The 22999-nt window shown below is 40.3% G+C and overlaps 1 protein-coding gene and 1 pseudogene across 1 annotated transcript in view; both read left to right on the forward strand.

Moving 5' to 3' along the window:
- Window positions 1-22999, forward strand: part of DACH2 (dachshund family transcription factor 2) — a 792597-nt gene that overhangs the window by 514376 nt on the left and 255222 nt on the right. The window lies entirely within an intron of this gene.
- On the forward strand, window positions 12658-13707 carry LOC142434266 (mitochondrial import receptor subunit TOM40B pseudogene; annotated as a pseudogene).

The following is a 22999-nucleotide window of genomic DNA, read 5'->3' on the forward strand; positions in this document are numbered from 1 at the left end:
CACAATCTCTGCAACATTTGTGGTTTTCTGTTTGCTTTGTTCTTTAATAAGGCTAGCATTTAGGGTGTAAGGTTGTAGCTCATTTTCATTTTAATTTGCATGTCCCCAGTGGCTAGTGATAGTTAGCATATTTTCATGTGTTTGTTAGCCACTTGTACATCATTTTTGGTGAACTATCTGTTCTTGTCTTTTTCCCACTTCTTAATTGAGTCTTTTGTTATTTTCTTATTAAACAATTGCAGAGTTTTGTAAATTTTGATAATTAGATCCATGTCCAATGTGTCATTGATTAAAGAATTTTCCCTAATCTCTGGGCACTCAGTTTACACTCCTGATGGATTCTTTTAAAAAAATCATTTTATTAGGGACTCATACAACTCTTATCACAATCCATACATAAAATACATTTGTACATTCGTTGCCCTCATCAGTCTCAAAACGTTTGCTCTCTACCCAAGCCCCTGGCATCAGGTCCTCATATTTTCCCCTCCCTCCCACTCTCCCCTCCCTCATGAACCCTTGATAATTTATAAATTTTTATTTTGTCATATTTTGCTCTGCCCCACATCTCTGTTGTCTGTCCCCCAGGGAGGAGGTCACATGTAGATTCTTGTAATCGGTTTCCCCTTTCCAAATCACCCTCCTTATGCCCTCCCAGTATAGCCATTCACACCACTGGTCCTGAAGGTATCATCCGCCCTGGATTCCCTGTGTTTCCAGTTCCCATCTGTACCAAGGTACATCCTCTGGCCTAGCCAGACTTGCAAGGTAGGATTTGGGTCATAACAGTGGGAGGTGCGGGAAGCATTTAGGAACTAGAGGAAAGTTGTGTTTTTCATCGTTACTACATCACACCCTGACTGGCTTGTCTCCTCCCCAAGACCCTTCATTAAGGGGATGTTAAGTGGCCTACAAATGGGCTTTGGGTCTCCACTCCGCACTACCCCCCTCATTCGCTATGGTAGGATATTTTATTCTGATGATGCCTGATACCTGATCCCTTCAGCACCTCGTGATCGCACAGGCTGGTGTGCTTTTCCATGTGGGCTTTGTTGCTTCTGAGTTAGTTGATCGCTTGTTTACCTTCGAGCCTTTAAGACCCAAGATGCTATATCTTTTGATAGCCGGGCACCATCAGCTTTCTTCACATTTGGTTGTTCACCTGCTTCGTCTTCAGTGGTTGTGTCGGGAAGGTGAGCATCATAGAATTCCAATTTAATAGAATAAATTATTCTTGCATTGAGGGAGTACTTGAGTGGAGGCCCAATGTCCTTCTGCTACCTTAATACTAAACCTATAAATGTATGCACATAGATCTATTTCCCCATCTTCATGTATAAATATGTTTGCATATGTACATGTTTTTATTGAGACATGTCATTTATATGTACATGTCTTTATTTATCTGTATAAATGCCCTTTGCCTCCCAGTTCTTTCCTCTGTTTCCTTTGGCTTCCCTCCTGTACCACTATCATGCTGCATCCCCACCAGGGTTCCAGCAATTCCTTTTAGTTACATTATCCTTGATCATGCCCAACCAGGCCTCCTATACCCTCCTCACCACCAATTTGGATCACTTGTTGTTCCCTTGTCCCTGGGTTTATTAACACCACTACCTTTCCCCCACCTCCCCCTCTCCCTTGTCCCCGTGGAACTGTCGGTCCCATTGTTTTCTTCTCCAATTGTTCATCCAGGCTATCTTATTTAGACAGACCTGCGGAGACAATAACATGCACAAAAACAAGACAGAGCAAGAACAAGTAACAATATACAACCAAAAAAACCCCAAAAAACAATGACAAAAAACAAAACACAACAAGAAAGAAAAGCTTGTAGTTAGTTCAAGGATTGTTTGTTGGCCTTTAGGAGTGTTTTCCAGTCCAGTCTGTTGGGGCACCAAGCCCTGGCCCCAAAGTCCACCTTCAGCATACCCTGGAGACCTCGCCATTCCTTTGCTTTGCTGTTGTGTTGCACCCCCCTTAATGTTTTGCCTTGGTGTTGCGGGATCTGTTCGGGTGCAATTCCCACATTGTGTCTCTGGTGTTGTCCTCTATAGGGCTATGGGTCAGTGAGGGGCATCATGTCTCATAGTGGGGCCGGTCATGTGGTCCTCTCTGGCGACTGGCTGCTCTAATTGGGAACATCGACCTCACGGCCTGGTGGGCCATGATGTGCTCCACTCTCTCTTCCTCCCCCTTCATCTGCTCCCGTGTGCTTTGATCAGATATGTCCCTCTTCTGGAGCTGTAGATTCAGTGCTGTCCTTTGAAATAAATTCTTCTGAGGGGGGGGGACAGGTGTCCACTTAGTAGTTGGGGTTGGGGCCGGCCCCCCAGACCTCTCCACGGGTTCCCCACTCCACGCTGGCATGTTGCATTCACATCTTGGAGCACCAGGTTGAAGTCTAGTCCCTCTTTCCCTGTGGAGACACAAGAATACCCTCCGTTTGAGTGGATTAGTGCCCTCTGCCCCCGCTACCCTTTACTTTTTATTATTATTTTTTTCTTTCCCCACTTCCTTTTTAGTTGTCTACCATGTGTATCCCTGTTTTCAGTCTGGTTCCTGCCATATTACCTGGTTCTCACCCCAGGAACATTTGTATACTGTAGTTATTTCCATATGCCCCTTTTGCCTTTTTTATTTTAAAGCTTACCTCAGCAGCCTTTCAAGTCTTTCCATCTTTAAGTCAATGCTATCTTGAGGCCTGTTTTCTCTTTTTTGCTCTCTGGGTGAGGTTGTTCTATGTGGTGGTCTCTTATTTATGCTTGTTGAGTGTTGTTCTTCTGCCAAGGATTTTTTGTAGGGTTGGGTTTCTTCTAGTGCATTCTTTGAATTTTTCCTTGTCTGGGAAGACTCTTACTTCTCCATCTATCTTGATTGATAATTTGGCTGGGTAGAGTATTCTTGGGTTTGCATTGTTTTCCTTCAATGTTTGGAATATGTTACTCTACTCTCTCCTCTTCTTCATAGTTTTGGCTGACAGGTCTGAGCATATTCTTATTTGGGAACTTTTATATGTGATTACTTGTTTTTCCCTAGCTACTCTCATGATTTTCTCCTTTTCCTCAAAGTTGGATAATTTAACAATTATGTGCCTTGGTGACTTCTTATTGGGATCTAGTCTAGCTGGGGTTCTTTCAGCCTCCTGAATAGTTGCCTGATTTTCATGCATTAAGCTGGGGAAGCTTTCCTCCAAAAATTCGCTCACTATTGTTACAGATGACTTCTTTGTTGTGTCTTCCTCCGGTAAGCCAATAAATCTAATGTTGTTCTACTTCATAGCATCAGACATAGCTTTTAAGTTTTTTTTTTTTTTAGCTTTTCTGATGATCTTATTAGGGGTTTGTTCACGTTTTTTAAAGTCTGCTTGACTGTCCTCCAAGTAACTGATGCTGTTCTCTGATTCCTCCAGTAGCTTCTTGAGGTCCGTGAGTCTGCTACTGGTTTTTGTTCTCTCCTTCCTAAGCTCCAGTATTTTCCTTTGGTTTGTGGCTTTTACCTCTTCTATCATTTCATCCTTTTCCTGTATTGTTTCCCTCATATCCTGTATGGCTCCAAGTAGCATTCTGAAAATTTCTTTCTGTGGCAGGTCAATGTCTGCTCCTTCTATGCATGCCATTATGTTCAGGACATCTTCTGTCATTGCCTTTTGTTTCTCCCATTTTTTCATTGAGGTCATTGGAGCTATTGGCTGTTTGCATTGCATTGCTTTAGAGGAGCCAGGTACCATTTTCCAGGGAGCCAAAGAGCACTGACTCTTTCTGGGAGACTTGTAGGAATGCTTCTTCAAACTCCCTACAGATTATTTCACTATGGAATTAACCTACCACGTTTTCCTCCTGTGGCTTCCCTCTCAGGGGAGTGACCCAGAAGCCTGGTGGGTTGCCTGCTTTACTGTTGTGGAGGTTGGGCAGAGATTACTGAGCAGCTTGGAACCTTGAGGAATGTTGGCCGAGCTACCTTAGGACCCCATGCACACATGCAGGAATTCCCCTGTAAGATGTTGAACAGAGTATGCCCTGGTGGAGGTCAGCAGTGCCTTCTCCAACCTAGCACTAGCTACACAGGGTGGAGCTCACCTAGCTGGGTGTGGTGCAGCTGTAAATGCCCTAGGCTAAGGGGAGTGGTCTGGAGGTTAGCAGTAGTGTGTGAGAGACCAATAAAGAGGAGAAAAAAAAGTTAAAAAGCAAGTCCGCTGAGCCTGTGGGGGGCAGAGGAATGGGGTGGGATATAGTGAAGAGATGGAAACAAAGCAACAATGTAGCTTAGTCCCATTCACTGCCAATGGAGCTGCAAGGGTTTAGTTCCTGCACCAAGAAGGCAGCAGCAAGCTGTGGCTGTGTTGAGAAAAAGGACCCTGCACAGCTCTCCAAGACCTAGTGGGGGGTGGGTGGGTGGGGGCAGAGAGGAGATAGAAACAAGGGCAACAATGTAACTGAACCTGGATCCCTGCCTATGGAGCTGCAAGGGTCCAGTTCCTGCCCTGAGGCGGATGGTGGCAAACTGTGGCTGTGTTGAGACCAAGCCACCCTACAGGCTCCAAATGGTCCCAGCTCCAGCAGAGCAGTGGCGGGACCAAGGTCATGCCCCAGCTGGCCTCCACTATGGTAAACCAAATGCCCCCAGCCCCTCAAAAACCCGTGGGTCTGTGCCTACTTATCTTTATGATGTTCCTCCTGCATTCTAGCATTGTTGAATTTCCCTCTAAGCAACTGTCCTGGGATGAATTCTGTGGATTCCCACTTGTATGTGTTACTCTGTCGCCATCTTCCTGATGGATTCTTTAGATGTGCATCAGTGATGTAATTTCAGTCCATCTATTTTGTCTTCTGCTGTATCTACTTCCTTCAATATACTTGGTAGTCTATGTATGTCCTGCAATAGGACGCTTAAGTTTGTTCCAGTTTTCTTAATGATGATCCTAATATCTCTGGGGTTTATATTTGGGTTATTAATCCATTTAAAGCTCATTTTGTGCATGGTGAGATATATGGGTCATGTTTCATTCTTCTGCATATGGAAATCCTGTTTTCCCAACACCTTCTGTTGAAGAGTCTGTCTTTATCTCATTGGATATTTCTAAGTCCTTTGTTGAATGTTAGTTACCTGTAGGCTGATGCATTTATGTTTATATTCTGTTCTTATCCATTGGACTATATATTTCTCCTTGTACCAGAACCAAGCTATTTTGACTACTAGGGCTATAGTAGGTTTTTAGGTTAGGTAGTGCGAAGCCCTACTTGGTTCTTTTGAAGAAGTTTTTTGCTTATGCTGAGTCTTTTCTTTACATGTATGAACTTGGTAAATACATTTTCATTTTCTTTTAAAAAATGTGGTTGGGATTTGGAATAGAATAGTGTTGTAACTGTAGATTGTTTTAGGTAGTATTGATATTTTCACAATATTAAATCTGCACATCCATAAGTGGGGGATACTCTTCCATTTATGCAGGTCTTTTTTGGTTTCTTGTTGTAAATTTCTGCAATTTTTTTTATATGTCTTTTGTATCTTTTGTTAAGTTCATCCCTTAGTATTTAATCTTTTGTGTGATTATTGTTAATGATATTGTTTTCTTGATGTCTTTATTTTTTAGCTCTATTCACTAGTATATAGGAACCCAATTGATCTCTGGTCGTTAATTTTGTATTCTGATACTTTGCTTAATCCCTTCATTGTTTCCAGTAGACTTTTTTGCAAGTAGCAAAAGTGTCACTTCTTATTTGCATATTCATATTCCCTTATTTCTTTTTGTTGTCTGATTGCTCTACCTAAGACTTCCAGCATGATGTTGAATAAGAATGATAGGGAGCATCCTTGTCTGAGCTCTGTTTCCAGTGGAAATGTTTCTAGTTTTTCCCCTTGATCATGATGTTTGCTGTTGGTTTTTAATTTCCCTTCTATTCTTATTGTGTTGCATATTTTAATAAAAATTGTGTTGAATATTGTCAAGTGCTCTTTCTGCATATAATGATACAGCCATATGAATTTTATTGTTTGCCGTGTTTATGTAATGGATTGCATTGATTGCTTTTTGAATGTTGAACCATCTCTGCATCCCTGGAATGAATCCCACTTAATGATGGTGAGATTTTTAAAAAATTTATATGATTTTAGATTCTATTGGCCAGAATTTTGTTGAGGATTTTAGCGTCTATTTTCATCAGTGATATTAGTCTATAATTTTCTATCTATTTGGGGTGTTTGCCTGGGATGGATATCAGTGTTCTTCTGGCTCCATGGAATCAGTTTGGGAGTTTCTTATCTTTTTTCATGTTCTGGAATAGTTTGTGAAGTATTAGTGTCATATCTTCTCTGAATACTTGGTAGAATTCCACTGTGAAACCATCTGGTCCTCTCTTTTCTTGGTTGGACGATTTTAATGACCTGTTCTACTTTTTCTTTTGTCATGGGCTTGTTGATTTTCTCAATATCTGTCTGCATTAATTTGAGTGGATGATGTTTTTCTAGGTATCTGTCAATTTCTTCTAGATTGTCAAATTTGTTTGAATGCAGTTTTTCGAAGTAGTGTGTTATTATTCTTTTCATTTCCTTTGGATCTCATGTAATGCCATCCTTTTCATCTCTTATTCTGGGTATTAGCATCTTTTCTTTGTGTGCTTTTAAAAGTCTGTCAGTGGTCTAATTTGTTTATCCTTTCAAAGAACCAGCTCCTTGCCTTGTATTTTTTTTTCCCATTTGAGGGCTCTTTTCCATCTTATTTATTTCTGCTTTGATCCTCATGATTTGTTTCCTTCTTTTATTGGAGGGTTTATGTTGTTGTCCTTGTTCCAGTTCTATAGAAGGGGCCATACAGAGCTGTATGTCAAGACAGTGGATGGATTTGGCCAAGTGGGGTTGATATTTCCCTGGCTTGTGTGGAGATTTAATGTATTCACTATTTATCACTCCAGGTTGCCTGCTGTAGAGTTACCCCCACGTGGCTTGGTAGGCTGTGCTATCCCTGATATGAGGGAGCTAGAGCTGGGAGGGGGTTGGATTAGTGCCAACTGGCCTTGGGCTGAAACACAGGCCTATTTGTGCTTATATATGCTCCAGGCTGGTCACACTGGCTATGTCCCTGTAACTTGGTTGCTCAGTCACACTAGCAAGTCCTCCGCTGGAAAAATTGGGGAGGGAGAGTTAGGGAGCTGCATTCCTCTGGTTTCTGCCTGTGGCCCATGACAAAGGGAAATCTATTGGCAGGCATTGCTGATCTTATATTTAATTAATCTCTGTATTGGCAGGCATTGCTGATCTTATATTTTAATTAATCTCTGTTTACTTAGCGTTAAGATGAGAATCGTGATGCTTGGAAATGTAGAATATTCTTCTCTGTGGTCCCTCTGTGCTGGTTTCCTTGGAGTTTCTCCCGTGGGTGTTGCTTGGTTGCCATCTTGCTGTTCCTCTATTTTTATTTTTTTTAAGTTTATCAGATGGAAGATTTCACTGGCATTTTTTCTCTCATCTCCAGCTGTTGCTGGTTGTTCTTATTGGCACTTTTCCTTTTTTCTTCAGCTGTAGATTCTGATTTCTGTCCTGTACTGACATTTGCTTTTGCTAACTTTTTATTTGACTATTTATGTATTTCTTCTTACTATTTTTATATCAGTTTTCTTTATCTAATTATGCTGTTATCATCAACTACAAACCCTTTTATAAATTATCCATTTAAGAATAAAATAATATTTTTAGTTCAGTTTCATCCATAGGCAGTGAATTCCTGACTGGGGGCAGCATAGGTTGCTTGGTAAAACTACTTAGCCAAGAGGTTGAAATAGCATTTTTAGTTTTGTCTTCCTTGACAAGTGCTCATAATAAAAACAAATCTAATTATTTAGTTATCTGGATTCTTAAGTTAGTGACAATAAGTTACAATCATTGGTGCCTTCCTGATAGAGGGTATGATACATCTTTTATATGTTTATGGATTTATATCAAGAATTTAGGATCCATGGCAAAAATTACTTACATGGTCTGTTCTAACCAAGGGGAAAATCCTATTTCCAACTTAAGAACTAATTGAAAAACAGAATCAAGTGAATTTCTACATAATTATCCTTAACCTCATTAAATAATTGTACAGACTGTAGCTCTAGGTATTAATTGATGTTTATTACTTCCTACAAAATTCTACTGCCATCATCAGGTACAAAAGAAGATATGGGATAAATGCCTTTACATACTCGCCTATTTAACTCAAGATTTTCTATCCATAAAGGAGGAAATTATTTGAGAATCACCAAGGTTTCTTTATAGTTAGCAATAAACTCTCCCCACCCCCACCCCTTTTAAAGCAAGTAACTTGCTTACATATTATCAACAAGAGAGGTTTACATATCAGACCACCTTTTTTGTTTCATTCAACATTTTCAACAACTTATCAACCCCCAGTGGCTTGCTCTGCACCCCCTTTCCCATCTCCCTGTGTTAATTTATGATCTTCACCTTCATCAAAGCTAGCACCTATTTATTTTCTTGCCGATTAGTACCCCTTTCCACTCTTCTGCTCCTTCTCCTGAGAATATTGTTATTAAATATATGCAGCTATACAAAGGTTTTGTAGCAAAATAAATAACAAATTATTGATATTTCTTCAATTCTAGCTGTTGATGGACATTGCCTTAAATACACCATGGTCCTGAGGATCTCAAATGTTACATACTACCCACCTACTCTCTTTTCCTCATGTGAGCTGTGCAAGTGCAGTGTTCAAAGAACATGAAGATACAGTATCAGTTATACGTGGACCTATAATACTTTGTCTTAATCACTGTACTATGAATTGTTGCATTGCATTTGCTCCCATAGTTTAACCACATTTTAAATTGAATACATAAAGAGTTCTGCTAATATAGGCAGTGTTAAATGTTTAAAATATGAACTTATAACAAACAATGGACTTAAACGGCCCTTGGAAAGTAGATGTGAAGAGAAATAGCATTCTATTTATTTAGGTTCCAGCAGTTGAGTATATACAATTTTCAGATTAAATGCATGCAGAATTATATTAAACTAAAATGTACTTACTAAAATGAATTCACAACAAAGTTGAAATTTTCTTTTTACTCATGGATTTCTCTACCCATGTTGAAACCATTAAATTAACTTTAATTGATAAAGGAAACATAATCATGACTGCTTATAGGATGAATTTCCAAACATATTCTGTTACAAATGTCCATCTAATTAAAATATTCCTCTTCCCTCACTCCCTAACTTTTTGTCAATAAAAGTAAGAGAGTTCTAGTTAGGTGTGAGCAAGTCCTTTATAGTCTTAACTTTTGTAAGTTGTACACGGACAAAAGACATAAAATAGGTGGCATCGTCTCTAACTGCGGAGACTGTCAAGTGTTCTTGGTTCAGTGGCACTTTCAAGATTGCAGTTAACTCATTGTTTGGAGTCGTGAAGAAGAATTTATTATTCCTTCTCCATGAGTAACAGAAACAGGAGCCTACGCTAAGTCTTCCTGAGTTGTCTTGCCTTTACTGTCATGGAAGAGATATCAGCGATGATAACCATTGAATGTTAGGGACTGCTTTTAAAGGAGCTCTGGTAGGGTAGGGTTATGCTTTGGTCTTTCAGAAGCATGCAGGCAATTTGAAACCACCAACTGTTCCACAGGAGAAAGACAAGAGGATCACTATGAGTCAGCGTTGACTCGATGACATTGAGTTTGTGTATATATTTTACATGTGTCTCCTTCAATGAACTATTTACATAGAAAGGTGAGGAAAATATTACTCAATATTTCCCTGATATACTGGTCTGTTTCTTTTTAAATCCTATTATAAATCCTTTGAGCCTCAAATGTATTCGAATCTGAAACTTTTATCCATGGGACATTTAAATTTCCAGTTGTTCCAGAGAACAGTTGCCAAATTGTTTTACTGTTTTCTTCATGGTTGTTGAGAAGAATTATGAAAGGAGAGTGAGGAGTGGGAGCAGTCGAAGGGATGAATAAACAATACTGACGAATTCTTTGAAAAGTAAGGAAAATAAAAGAAATGAGAAAACACATCCTAGTCTATCACATGTTTTTCAAAGACAAGTAGATTTGAGAGAATCTACAACTCTGGAGAGCTGACAGTTGGCAGCATGAGCATCCTTAATCCTTTTGATCAACATTCCTCTTTTTCAGGGCTTGTCTGTTAATAAAATTGAAATTGTTATGGAATCTTAATACAAGCTTGTTATATATGATGTACCTTTGGCCTTTTTTCCTGAAAATATTATTTTGAAAATATATTGTATATTGAATATATTAAATATATAAAATAAATATCTATTTAATATATTAAATATATATAAATGTTATAATGGAAATGTACTGTTTTTCATTAGAACCCATGCGCTTTGTGGTGATCTTTTTGTTTAAAAGAAAAAAGAAGAAACACCGGGTGAACACTTTTGATAGATGATGAGATCTGTCACTTAGAATGCTCTTGTTCTACTTCTTGTCCAGTTCTCCTGATCTCACTTTCCTCATCTGTATATTTGACATAATAGTTCCTACATTTTCATAGTTTTTTCGTGTGTTTGTTTAGTTTAGGATTAAATGAAATAATGCGGTGCAGTGGTTAAGAGGTTGGCTATTAATGAGAAGTAGGTGCTTGAAACCAACCAGCCACAGAGTATGAGGTGGCAGTCTGTTTCCACACAGATGGTCAGCCTTGCAAACTCTATGGGACAGTTTAACTGACTATGCAACCAAACGTTTCTACGGTGGTTGGCATCATACTAGTTGTCACAGAGTTGATTCTGATTCATGATGGTCCTCTGCTTGTTAGAGTACAATTGTACTCCATAGCTAGTTTCATGACTGATTATATAGTAGTTTTCCAGTCCCTTCTTCTGGGGTGCCTCTAGAGCAGTGGTTCTCAACCTGTGGGTCGCAAACCCTTTAGGGTTAGAATGACCCTTTCACAGGGGCCCTCAAAGACCATCAGAAAACGCCTATTTCGGATGGTCTTAATAACTGAAACACCGCTCCTCTATCCGCCTCCAGGCAGGTCTGCCCACATGCAGATACCACCATAGATGAGTACCGGTGTGAAGGCTGTTACCGTGCTTCAAGACAAAATTTCACTTATTTGTAATTAGAAATAAATATTTCACAATATATAATGACATATTGTTTTCATGATTCATCACTATGTTTTAATTATGTTCAATTTGTAACAATGAAAAATCTATCCTGCATGGCAGATATTTACATTATGATTCATTACAGTAGCAAAATTACAGTTACGAAGTAGCAACGAAATGATTTTATGGTTGGGGTCACCACAACGTGAGGAACTATATGAAAGGGTCATGGCATTAGGAAGGGCGAAAACCACTGCTCGAGAGGGACTCAAACCTTCATCCTCTTTTCTCGTAGCTGAACGTGTTAAATCACCAAACAGAGCTCTCCGTTTGAGAGAGAGTAGTGAATACTCAGTAATGAGGAGCCCTAGTTGTACAGTGATTAACTAAGTGCTCAGCTCTAACTTCAAGGTTAGCTCTTTGCACTGGTGGCTCGGTAGGAGAAAAGACCTATCAGTTTCAATGAAGATTATAGTTCAAGAAAACCGAGGGGCGATTTTACTTTATCTTTCAGACTTGCTACTATTCAAAATGTACTCTATGGCATCCAACAGCAAAATATTTTGAATAACAGCTTTAATTTTGTCTAAAATTATTTCTGTCCAGTGCTGAGATAACTAGTAGCAATCAATAGTTCTGGCTAGTGATAAACCAACATTAAAATAATGTAGCTTAAAATTAATATATGTCTTAGATGTTCACAGATTATAATGTTTTCAATGGTACTTTTCTTTGAAGAACATTTCATAGGAAAATTTTAGTGTTTTCATTTTATAAATATATTTTTAAATCTACCACAGATATCATATGAAAGCGTTACTGAGAGAGAAAACATACATCTATTACTGCAGCACCTGTTTCAAAAAGAGAAAATAGGAATCTGTTACATGAAACTTTGCTAATACTGAGATAATAATAAAGAGCTATGAAACTTCAAGAAGAAGGCAATTCATTCAGCAATTTATCACTTAAAACTGAATTGTTATATAAAAAGCTAAACAATCCCTAGTGGGTTGGGTTGAGATCAAAAGCTAAAGCCTTTTCTTTTCTTTCATCTTCAGCTTTCCATTTCCTAGGCTTATGACCTTAGTCAAACATCTATTAAAGTGAGCTTGTGATTACAACCTCTTTGGGAGGTAAAAAAAATTAAATTTCTACATTTTTCTTCTAGAGACAATCACTGGGTATTAAGATTGCAGTAGCGACTCTGATATTTGTAATCAAAGACTGGTTAAATTGCATAATTACTTTGTGACTAAAAAAAAAAAAAGCCGGGCCTGGCGAACCGGGAATGCAGAGCAGAAAAACTGGGAAGCTGGGTGACGTCTGTGACAGCGGCTAGGACTAGAGGTGACAGGTGGGGGTGAGGATCAGCTGGACCGGTGTGTGCATGGGGTTCATCTCTCCATCGGTGCCCTCTCCTCTTACTATTCAGGTCCAGCGCCCCACCATGTGGAAGTGGCTGGGAATGGGGAGCCTGAAGATGGGGGGTGGGGCCCGTGGGGGGTCGAGAGAGCAATAGCATCCTTTCCCAGGCCAGCCCCGGCCCCTCCCCCATCCTGTGGGCTGAAATGGGGAACACATTGGGCCTGGCACCCATGGGGGCCATGCCCCGCCGGAGCCCCCGCCTGGAGGAGCCTCTGCCCAACCCTGGAGCTTCAATGAACTGCACCGGCTCTGCAAAGACTTATTTCCAGCCCAGATGGAAGGCGTGAAGCTCGTTGTCAACAAGGTTCTGAGCAGCCATTTGCAGGTGGCACACACTGTGCATAGGAGTGCCTTGGGCTTGCCGGGCTATCACCTCCACGCCGTCTATGCCGGGGACTGTCATCTTAGCCCCAGTGAGGTGTTCCCCACGGTGTTCGGGGACATGGACAGCAGTGGCAGCCTCAACGCCCAGGTCCTGCTCCTCTTGGCAGAGCGGCTTCGCGCTAAGGCTGTCTTCCAGACGCAGAAGGCCAAGTTCCTGACTTGGCAATTTGACGGTGAGGATCGGGGAGACGACTACACAGCCACTCTGACCCTAGGGAATCCTGACTTGATTGGGGAGTCCGTGATCATGGTTGCTCACTTCCTGCAGAGCCTCCCCCACCGGCTTGTCCTGCGGGGAGAGCTAGTGTACCATCGGCAGCCCGGTGAAGAGGGAGCCATCCTGACCCTGGCTGGGAAGTACTCAGCTGTACACTGGGAAGCTACACTGAATGTAGGGTCAGGCGGGGCCCACGCAAGTTATCACCACAAAGCAAATGAACAGGTTCAGGTTGGAGTGGAATTTGAGGCAAACACAAGGCTGCGGGACACGACCTTCTCCTTTGGTTACCACCTCACGACCTTCTCCTTTGGTTACCACCTCACTCTGCCCCAGGCCAACATGGTCTTTCGAGGCTTGGTGGATAGTAACTGGTGTGTGGGTGCTGTCCTGGAAAAGAAGATGCCCCCCTTGCCCGTCACCCTAGCCCTCGGAGCATCCCTCAATCACTGGCGGAACAGATTCCATTGTGGCTTCAGCATCACTGTGGGCTGAGGTTGTCCCTGGGGCCCCACAGCAGCTTCCACCTAGGAGTCAGGTGCCCTGAGGCCAAAGACGAGGCCCCCCTCCAGAGCCCATCTCGCTGGGCACCCCAGAGTGGGGACAGGGCCATTCCCTCCTCGGAACTGGAGCTGCTGACAGGAGCAGCTGATGAGGCAGTGGTTTGAGGCTCCCACGTCTCCCACCAGTGCCACTCTCATCTTCCTCAGGCTCTTGGGGCTTTGGACTAAAAGGGAAAGATTAGGGGTACATCTGCACAAGTTTCCCTTTCATTCCCCCCGCCCCCCCCCCCCGCCCTTTGGATAAAATTGCCAGGTCTCTTGCTCTTCGGAGCAGAAAATTCAGCATGGGGTTAGCTTCCCTTACTTTTTTCTAGCCCAAAGCCTCCCAAGACTTGAAAAGAAGGGTTGAACGGGTTAACTCTTTGGCTTCAAAAGCCCAGAAGCTTTCTCTGGAAGCTCTGCGACAGGCCTTCTCTCCCTCTCCTGTGCTTCCAGAGACTGACTTTGTCTCCATGGTCACTCCCCATCCCCCCACAACAGCATGAAGAGGCAGTTATTGCTTAAGTCCTTCATTGTAGCCACTGGGTCTCCCTTTAGTTGGTCCCAACTCCTGGCCCCATTCCTTTCCCAGTGCAGTGGATCCCAAGTGGGCTGGGGAAGGACGTGAGCTGGCCTCAGCTGTAAATCTCCTGCAGCAGTGGCATCATGGTGGACGGCCCCTGGATGTGCTGAATTTGGTACCCGTATGCGCTGTTCATGCTCCGGAGTTCAGTCAGTAGGCCCAGCAACTTCGCATACAGAAACCTTTGGAGGCAGCAGTGGGGTTGCCAGGAAGGGAAGCGGGAAAGAAGGCAGCTGGTAGTCTTGTCCTGTGGCCCTGGTCCCCTGAAGTGCCCCTCAGTGAAGCTAGTCAGATCTCTAGGGAACATCATGCTTGGGTATGACTAATTAATCAAAGGTCCCCAAGGAGGTCACTGTCTGCCAAGGTCTTCTCTCACCATACCCATTCCCTCTGAATTCAGAACTCTGCAGGCCAAATATGGAAAAGACTCCAGACTCCAAGCCCCAAACGTCGGCTCTGTAACCTGAGGCCCTGATCTTCTAGAATATGAAAGTCTAGAGTCTAGAGCAATGGTTCTCAACCTGTGGGTTGCGACCCCTTTGGGGGTTCAAACGACCCCTTCACATGGGTCACACAATTCATAACACTAGCAAAATGACAGTGACGAAGTAGCAACGAAAATGATGTTCTGGTCGGAGGGTCCCCACAACATGAGGAACTGTATGAAAGGGTCGAGGCATGAGGAAGGTAGAGAACCACTGGTGTGGAGGGTCTGACCTAGAGTAGAGTCTAGCAGGTGGGTGTGTTCTAGGGGATAGAGCCCCTCTTTGGGCCAAATTGCCTCATTGAGGACTGAGCAGCAACAGAGGTGAAACATACCTCAGTGTCTGGATAGATTGAGCCAGCCCCTGGCTTCAGCCATGGGACTGCGAATGACTGTATGGAGGGGATGAGAAATGGGAGGAATTGGCTCAGTGGAGGCTCGGCAAAGGGCTAAGAAAAGCGAGCCCAGTGCACACATGCTGGGAAGGCGGCTTTCCTCTGGAGGAGATGGTGGGTGCCATCAATCTCAGCACTGCTACCAGACAGAGCCTGTGAGCTACTACTTTGCATCTCTACTGAATAAAAAGAGAGGAAAAAAAAAGATTGCAGTAGTGACTCTGCTGTTTGTAATCAAAGACTGGTTAAATTGAATAATTACTTTGTGACTAAAAAAAGAATTTTTTTTAAAAAAAGCAATTTTCAGAAGCAAATAGCTGAAATGAAAAGAAAGAAAAGAAAAAGAAATCTCAGGTCAGTGGAAAAATGTTAACTGGTAAGTCTGCTGCCTTTTTAGGTCTTTGGATGTAAATGCTTTGTAATTTGATAACAGGTAGCTTCTCATTTATTATGTAATTTTCTCTTGAGAGGCTATAGATACTCCATCATTAGTCATGGGGAAATATTTAGATATATAACATATGTATATGTGTCTGCATATGTATATGTAATATCATATTTTATGTATATATACATAGACATATATATATATATAAATAGAAAATTTGTTCAAATATCCTAAAACCTCTAGGTAGTATTACACATTTCACATTCTCCCTTTTATTTGTTAGGTAAGCTTTAGGGAGATGATCATGACATAAAGACACAGGTGACACTATAACACAGGGTGATCAATTGAATAAAAAAGACAGTGTGCTGTTTGATATCAATGATGAAATAATCAAATTTCTTCTAATTGAAGAGAGCGTGTTGGAGTTGGTAGTATTTAAATGGTTTCTTAAATCTGGTTAGACGACAAATGGCAAGATGGGGAAATGACTGCACCATACAAAATAGACAAATAAGCAAAATGTAAAGATTAGCGAGTATGGAGTGTGTATGGTATAGAGATGGTTCGGTTTGGTTAGGGCAGCAGATATACGATTTGAAAGAATAGCACCTCTGTCAGTAAAGATGTTGGGGACAGATTATGGAAGGATGTGCTCATACCACATTAAGAGTTTTGAACTTTATTTTATAGACATTTTTGTATATGTGTGGAATGTGGGGGGAAAACTGCTCTTTAGTAAGATATCACTATTAATATAATACTGGGTAGACTGGAGGGAAAGGCAGAGAGATTATTTAGGGAGCTTTACAAATATTTCAAGTATGCTAGTGGGGCAGGATTCTAGACCTATTAAAATGTGATTTTGAAATGCTTAATTCATATTATACAGCCAATATATACATCATTTAGATTTATAGAACACTGGAATCATAGCATTCACAATAGGCTTTAGAAAATAACCTGTGCTTGAAGTTATTTGCAACAGGAATTTAAATTAAAAAGAAAAATGTATTTGATATATGTAATTCAATTATGTCATGTTGAACTTCCTACAATCCTTATGCTCTTAATTCAATTGAGACTTGCCAGAACAAATTGCCTTTTCAAAACTGTATTGATCTTATCTGAGATAAACATTGTTAGGGAAAACAACACAAAAAACACCAAGATCCTATGTTCTCAAAAGAATAGAAATTAATAATTGGTTAAGATAAAGTGTAATATGACAAAAAGTTGAAGTGGATTCATTTCTAAGGTCACCAACAGGAGTACTGTTGGTATAGATTACCTTGAAGTTATATTTTTCACTCTAGGAAGCCTTTGATTTATGCCAATCTGTTTTACACATTATTGTAGTCTTGATAGACATATATTCTTCAAGCAATATAAAAGACCTGGGAAGTTGAAAATAGAAAAGGAACAAAAGTATTGAAATGAGGAAAACAAATAGAACACAGTTTGGTGAATAGAAATCTGACTGAGGTTTCCTATTATTTTATTGGCTTTGAACGTTCTACCTTGTTAGTAGGAAAAATACCTGTGACTATTCACAAAGTCACAAAAGATCAAGTGTTCCTTGATTTATGACTAAGATGGTATGGTATTTGTAGCACTGTAGTGTGATAGTCCATCATCATCTATCTCCTAGCAGTGTATGCTTATTTATCATTATTTGAGATCAGACATGATGATATCACCTAAATATTTAGAAGTCTAACTATAAAAGAGTTTGGAAAGAGAGAAATTTCTTTATGGTCTATGTTTCATTTTATCAATTTGTGTTAGTGTATCTTTTAGTATCCTGAGCTATTCATTACAAGTAGAGAAAATTGTTCAGATATCTTTATGAAATTTATTCTTAATAAGACCAGTTAGAATCCAACAATCCAAAAACAATGTGCTACCTTATAAATCATTTAATCACCTATCAGTTCTTAGAGTATTTTTTATTGTCTGGATACTTGCCTATGTGTGTGTGTATTTCCTCCATTAATGACAGGCCAATTTATTTAATCTAAATTTTTCTATAACCCTAGTAGCACTAACTCATATATATATATATATATCAGATGACACTTTTAAATAGATGATTTGGGATCAGAATTTTTCTTAGCATGTATCTTTTCTATTGAGCCATATACAATGGACATATAAAGTATGGGATTTCTATATTTCAAGCACATCATCTTAAATAATATAATATTTTTCATAGTAATTTTAGGAGAAAATTGTGCACATTAGACATTTTTTGTGTTGAGCGATGAAATATCCTAATGCTTATCCTCACCCTACCCCAATTTTCCTGGGCATGTTACCAGGAATAAACTCAAAGAGAAAGCATCTCTATCTGAAGTCACATTCTATTCAGTATGGAAGAATTCTTGATCATACCACTCTTATAACCAAGTTTTATGTTATAGGACACTTAGAATACAGTTGAAAATATATACTATTTCCCAGTCACTGAGCCGCCGCCGAGGACTCAGCAGCCTCCCCCTCGAGCCCCCTTGCTTCCCGACGCTCCGTCCCCGTTGCCCGCCTTCTCCAGCCGCCGCCTTCCGCAGGCCATTTCCACCGAGAAAAAGCAATCATATCGTATGTCCGCTATCCAGAACCTCCACTCTTTCGACCCCTTTTCTGATGCAAGTCAGGGTGATGACTTGCTGCCTGCGGGGACAGAGGATCATATCCATATAAGAATTCAACAGCGCAACGGCAGGAAGACCCTGACCACTGTCCAAGGGATCGCTGAGGACGACGACAAAAAGAAGCTAGTGACAGCCTGTAAGAAGACATTTGCCAGCAATGGTACTGCGATTGAGCATCCAGAATATGGAGAAGTGATTCAGCTCCAGGGGGACCAGCACAAGAACATATGCCAGTTCTGTGTAGAGATTGGACTGGCTAAGGACGACCAGCTGAAGGGTCATGGGTTTTAAGTGCTTGTGGCTCACGGAAGCTTAAGTGAGGATTTCCTTGCAATGAGTAGAAAACTTCCCTCTGTCCCTAGTCACAAGTTACTACCTCACAGCTTGTATGATGTAACCATTTGGGGTTCACTTTTAACTGGGACTAGTGTAACTCCTTTGTGCAATAAACTGAAAAGAGCCATGCAAAAAAAAAATATGTACTTTTTCTTAATGAAAATAAGATAGTGAATTTCAATAGTGACAAAGGTACTCAGCACGATTCATTTCATATGGCAAAGTCACATTTATTTTTCTAAAGAGCTATGCAGTCAGCTCTGACTCATGGGAACCCTGCTTTACGCAGGGAACAGTGCCAGGTCTTGCACAGTCTTCACAATTCTTTCCTGTTGAGCACATTGTGACAACCACTGTGTGGATCCCTACTCCTGAGGACCTTTTTGATTATTTTTGTTCATTTGTTTGCTGAGCCTCTACTTTCCCAAGGACTATGCCCTTCTCAAAGTAATATACCAAAAATGTATGAGACAAAGTCTTGCCATCCTTCTTTCTAAGAAGCATTTTGTCTGTACTTCTTCCAACAAAGATTTCTTCAATCTTCTGGGAATCCTTGATATATCCAATAGTCTTCACCAACACCACAATTTAAAGTCTTTAACTAGTCTCGTCTTACTTATTTATTGTCCACATATGTGAGGTGGTTGAAAATGCCCTACCTTAGGTCAGCTACAAGTTAGTCCTAAGGGTGATATCTTTGCTTTTTAACACTATAAAGAGATCTTTTGCAGCCAATTTTCCCAGTGCAATTTATCATTTCATTTATTGACTGCTGCATCCATGGGCATTGAATTTGGGTGTGAAAATTTAAATTCCTGATCATATCACTTTTTTCCACTACACATAATTACCATATATTGCTTATTGGACCAATTGTGAGGATTTATTAATTATGTTGCATTGTAATCCATGCTATGAGCTATTACCTTTCTTCTTCAGTAAGTGCTTCAAATCTTCCCCAGTTTCAGCACACATGGTTGTGTGGTCTTCCCAGTCTAGGTTATTTATGAGTCTTCTCTTAATCTTCATTCTTGTAGTCTACTTTCTCAGATTATTTCTTCATCATATAGATTGAATAAATATGGTGAATGATACAACCCTAAGTACACATTTCCTGGTTTAAACTACAAAATACCCTCTTGTTCTGTTCTGTTCAAATGATTGTCTCTTGGTCTATGTACAGATTCCATAGGAACACAATTTAGTGGCTTGAGATTTCCATGATTGCAATGCTATCTATACATTTTACAATTCATAGTCAAATGGTTTTGAATAGTTCACAAAACACAGGTAAACCTCTTTTGGGTAACCTCTACATTCAGTTATCTGGCATCAATGAAAGAGTTTGATATTAGCTATTGTACAACAGTACTTGATGTGATTGAACTATGGCATGAAATGATATTTGTATTAATACTCAAACAATGTCTTTAAAAATGCTATCCCTCTGTTACGGATTGAATTATATCCCCACATATGTATTAATTTATTAAGATCATGAATCTCAATATGATATAGTTATTATGCTTTTTAAAACCTGATCTAATTATCCTATGTGCTTAAATTCTAACCTCCTTAGTAGCAAAGATGGCAAAACTTAATCTTACATATTTGGGACGTGTTATCAGGAGAGACCAGTCGCTCAAAAAGGATACCATGCCTATTAAAGGAGAGGGACAGTAAAAGAGAGGAAGACCCTCAATGTAATGAATTGACACATTTGCAGCAACAATGGGCTCAAGCATATAAACAACTATGGGGATGGCCCAAGACTGGGCAGTGTTTCATTGTGCTGTGCATAGGTTGTTATGGATCAAACCAGCTCTATGGCACCTCACAAGAACAGCAACAACAATGATGCTCATGAGGTAGGATTAGAGGCAGTTATTGAGGCCCCATACAATTTACAGTTCTACCGTATATACTAGAATATAAGCTGACCTGAGTATAAGCTGAGGTACCTAATTATTACCTGGGAAACCAGAAAAACTGATTGACTCGAGCATAAGCCTAGGGTAGAAAATGCAGAAGCTATTGGTGACTTTCAATAATCAAAACTAATGAAAATAAAATTACTAAAAATTGAGACATCATTGGGGTAATGTATTTAAATGTTTATTTTAAATTAAAAACATAAATAAAAGGACAAAAAGCCATTTAACATTAATAAACCAGCACAGTAAGTGGAAAATAGGATAGGTTCAACAAAAACAATAAGATATCAACAGTGATACCTTAAGAGTACTATTCCCTGAGTTCAATCAGCAACCAAGCTAAAATGTAAAGATTTAAAATCCTTCAAAACTGGATTCCTCATCATCATCCGTATGCCAATGCAGAGCTTCAGCTGGTGTGAGGTCATCATAGACGCTGTCCTCACTGAGATCGCCGTCATCACCATCACTGCTGTCATTTTCATACAAAGCACAGTCTTCACTGCCATCCACAGCATTACTAAGACTACATTTCTGGAAGGAACGTTGCACCATGTCTTCTGGAATATCTTCCCATGCATCTCGAACCCACTTTGCTATTAATTCTATGTCAGGCTTCATGAGATTTCCTCCTTTTGTTAGCCGGGCTTGACCAGATGACATCCATTCATGTCTTTAAAAGGCTTATTCAAAGATACACGTCATAGGACGGCTCTGATTGTTTAGATGTGAGTAAATAAACATTCAAAGCCTTGCAGTATCAGTGGGGCTTTGAGTGAACAGCAGAGAAATGGCAATCACCTGCGAGATAATGGGCGCTCGTTCCGTTATGGGAAGGGGGGGGAGCGAGTTGTTACACCTCTTTGGGGTACCACTGACCCGTGTATAAGCCTAACCCCAGTTTTTCAGCATACTTTTTGTGCTGAAAAACTCGGCTTATACATGAGTATATACGGTAGGTTATATTTTGAGTCAACTTCTGTTGAGATAAAAAGAAATTAAGCAATCAAAAGGAGATCAAGAGGGTCTCCTACCACCAAGAAAAAAAAACCAGTCCCTGCACTGAGAATCTTCTAGGTCAGGCAAAGATGTATGCAAATTTACAAGTAGATGTCCAAGGTATGCTGGTTCCACAAATGTTGAAAGGAGTTATGGGCATTTCTTCAAAGGTAATAGAAAAAGAAAACCTACCCCTGGAGCTGGAGGTCTCAATTCAGATTTCTTGTTCCCTACACTGTGAGATCTCTATGCTGAGGAAATAATCAGAGAAGCTAGATTACATGAAGAATGTGGCATCAGGATTGGTAGAAAACTTATTAACAACCTGTGGTATGCAAATGACACAACTTTGCTTGCTAGGACACTTGCTGATGAAGGCTAAGTTTGCTTCTTTCAGTATGTATTACAACCCAATGTAAAGAAACATAAAATTGCACAATTGGACAGTGGCAGTTAAATAATCTCCTGTGAACTTGAGCAAAGGGATGGAGAGTAGCCTGGCAAAGAGGTCGCAGCTCGATGACTTCATTTGGAGGCACTACGGAGACAAATAGTTCACTGAGAGCTGTACCCCAGTTTTTGACGTTCCTTTTCCTGCTGTTGAGACACTCAGACCGCTGGAGGAGTCATGCGGAGATGCGCACCAGCATTGAGATGCTGCCACTGCCACTGTATCCACAATACTCTCTACCCACTGGCCCCAAATCTTCCTGTATCATTTACATGTGCTGCATGAGTTTAAAGAGGAATTTATGGACTAGCATCAGACACATGGGCTAATATTGGATGTATGAACTTGATCTGGACTGGGCTGGGATGTTTTCTCAATATACAATAGTTCTTTTATATAAAGCTCTTTCTTATACACATATGATATGTCTATGAATTTGTTTCTCTAGTCAACCTAGACTAGCATATAGACCACTAGGTAACATCATGATAAACAGAAGGAAGACTGAAGTTGTCGAGGATTTCCTCTTGCTTGGATCCACAATCAATGCCAATGCAAACAGTAGTTAATGAGATCAAAGGAGACACTGCGTATGATAAATCGAATGCAAAGACTCTAAATTCTTGTAAAGCAAGGATGTTACTTTGAAGACTAATGTATGCCTGATCCAACCATGGCATTTTCAATTGCCTAATATGCATGTGAAAGTTGAACATTGAATAAGGAAGACTGAAAAAAATATGCATTTGAAATTATGGTGTTGGTAAAGAATATTAAAAGTACCCTGGACTATCAAAATAACCAACAAAATTTGTTTTGGAAGAAGTATAGCCAGAATGCTCCTTTTTGTAATACTGACGTAATGGAAGAGAATGTAATGTAGCTAAACCATCCATGCTCATAATTACAGGTGTGGGAAGCCGAGTCCAGTGAAGTTAGACCCTCACGGTTATGTGATATAAATAAATCCCAATATAATATGCATTTTAATGACTGAACACAGTCCCTTCTATAATTCCTCATAAAATAACTGTCATAATGGGGCTACCATTTAAGATGAAGCATTCCTGTGTCTGTCTACTTCACAATGCCTAACGGTTATCTGGAGATAAAAGTAATCA

Source organism: Tenrec ecaudatus, chromosome X, assembly GCF_050624435.1.
Source record: "Tenrec ecaudatus isolate mTenEca1 chromosome X, mTenEca1.hap1, whole genome shotgun sequence".
Lineage (NCBI taxonomy): Eukaryota > Metazoa > Chordata > Mammalia > Afrosoricida > Tenrecidae > Tenrec > Tenrec ecaudatus.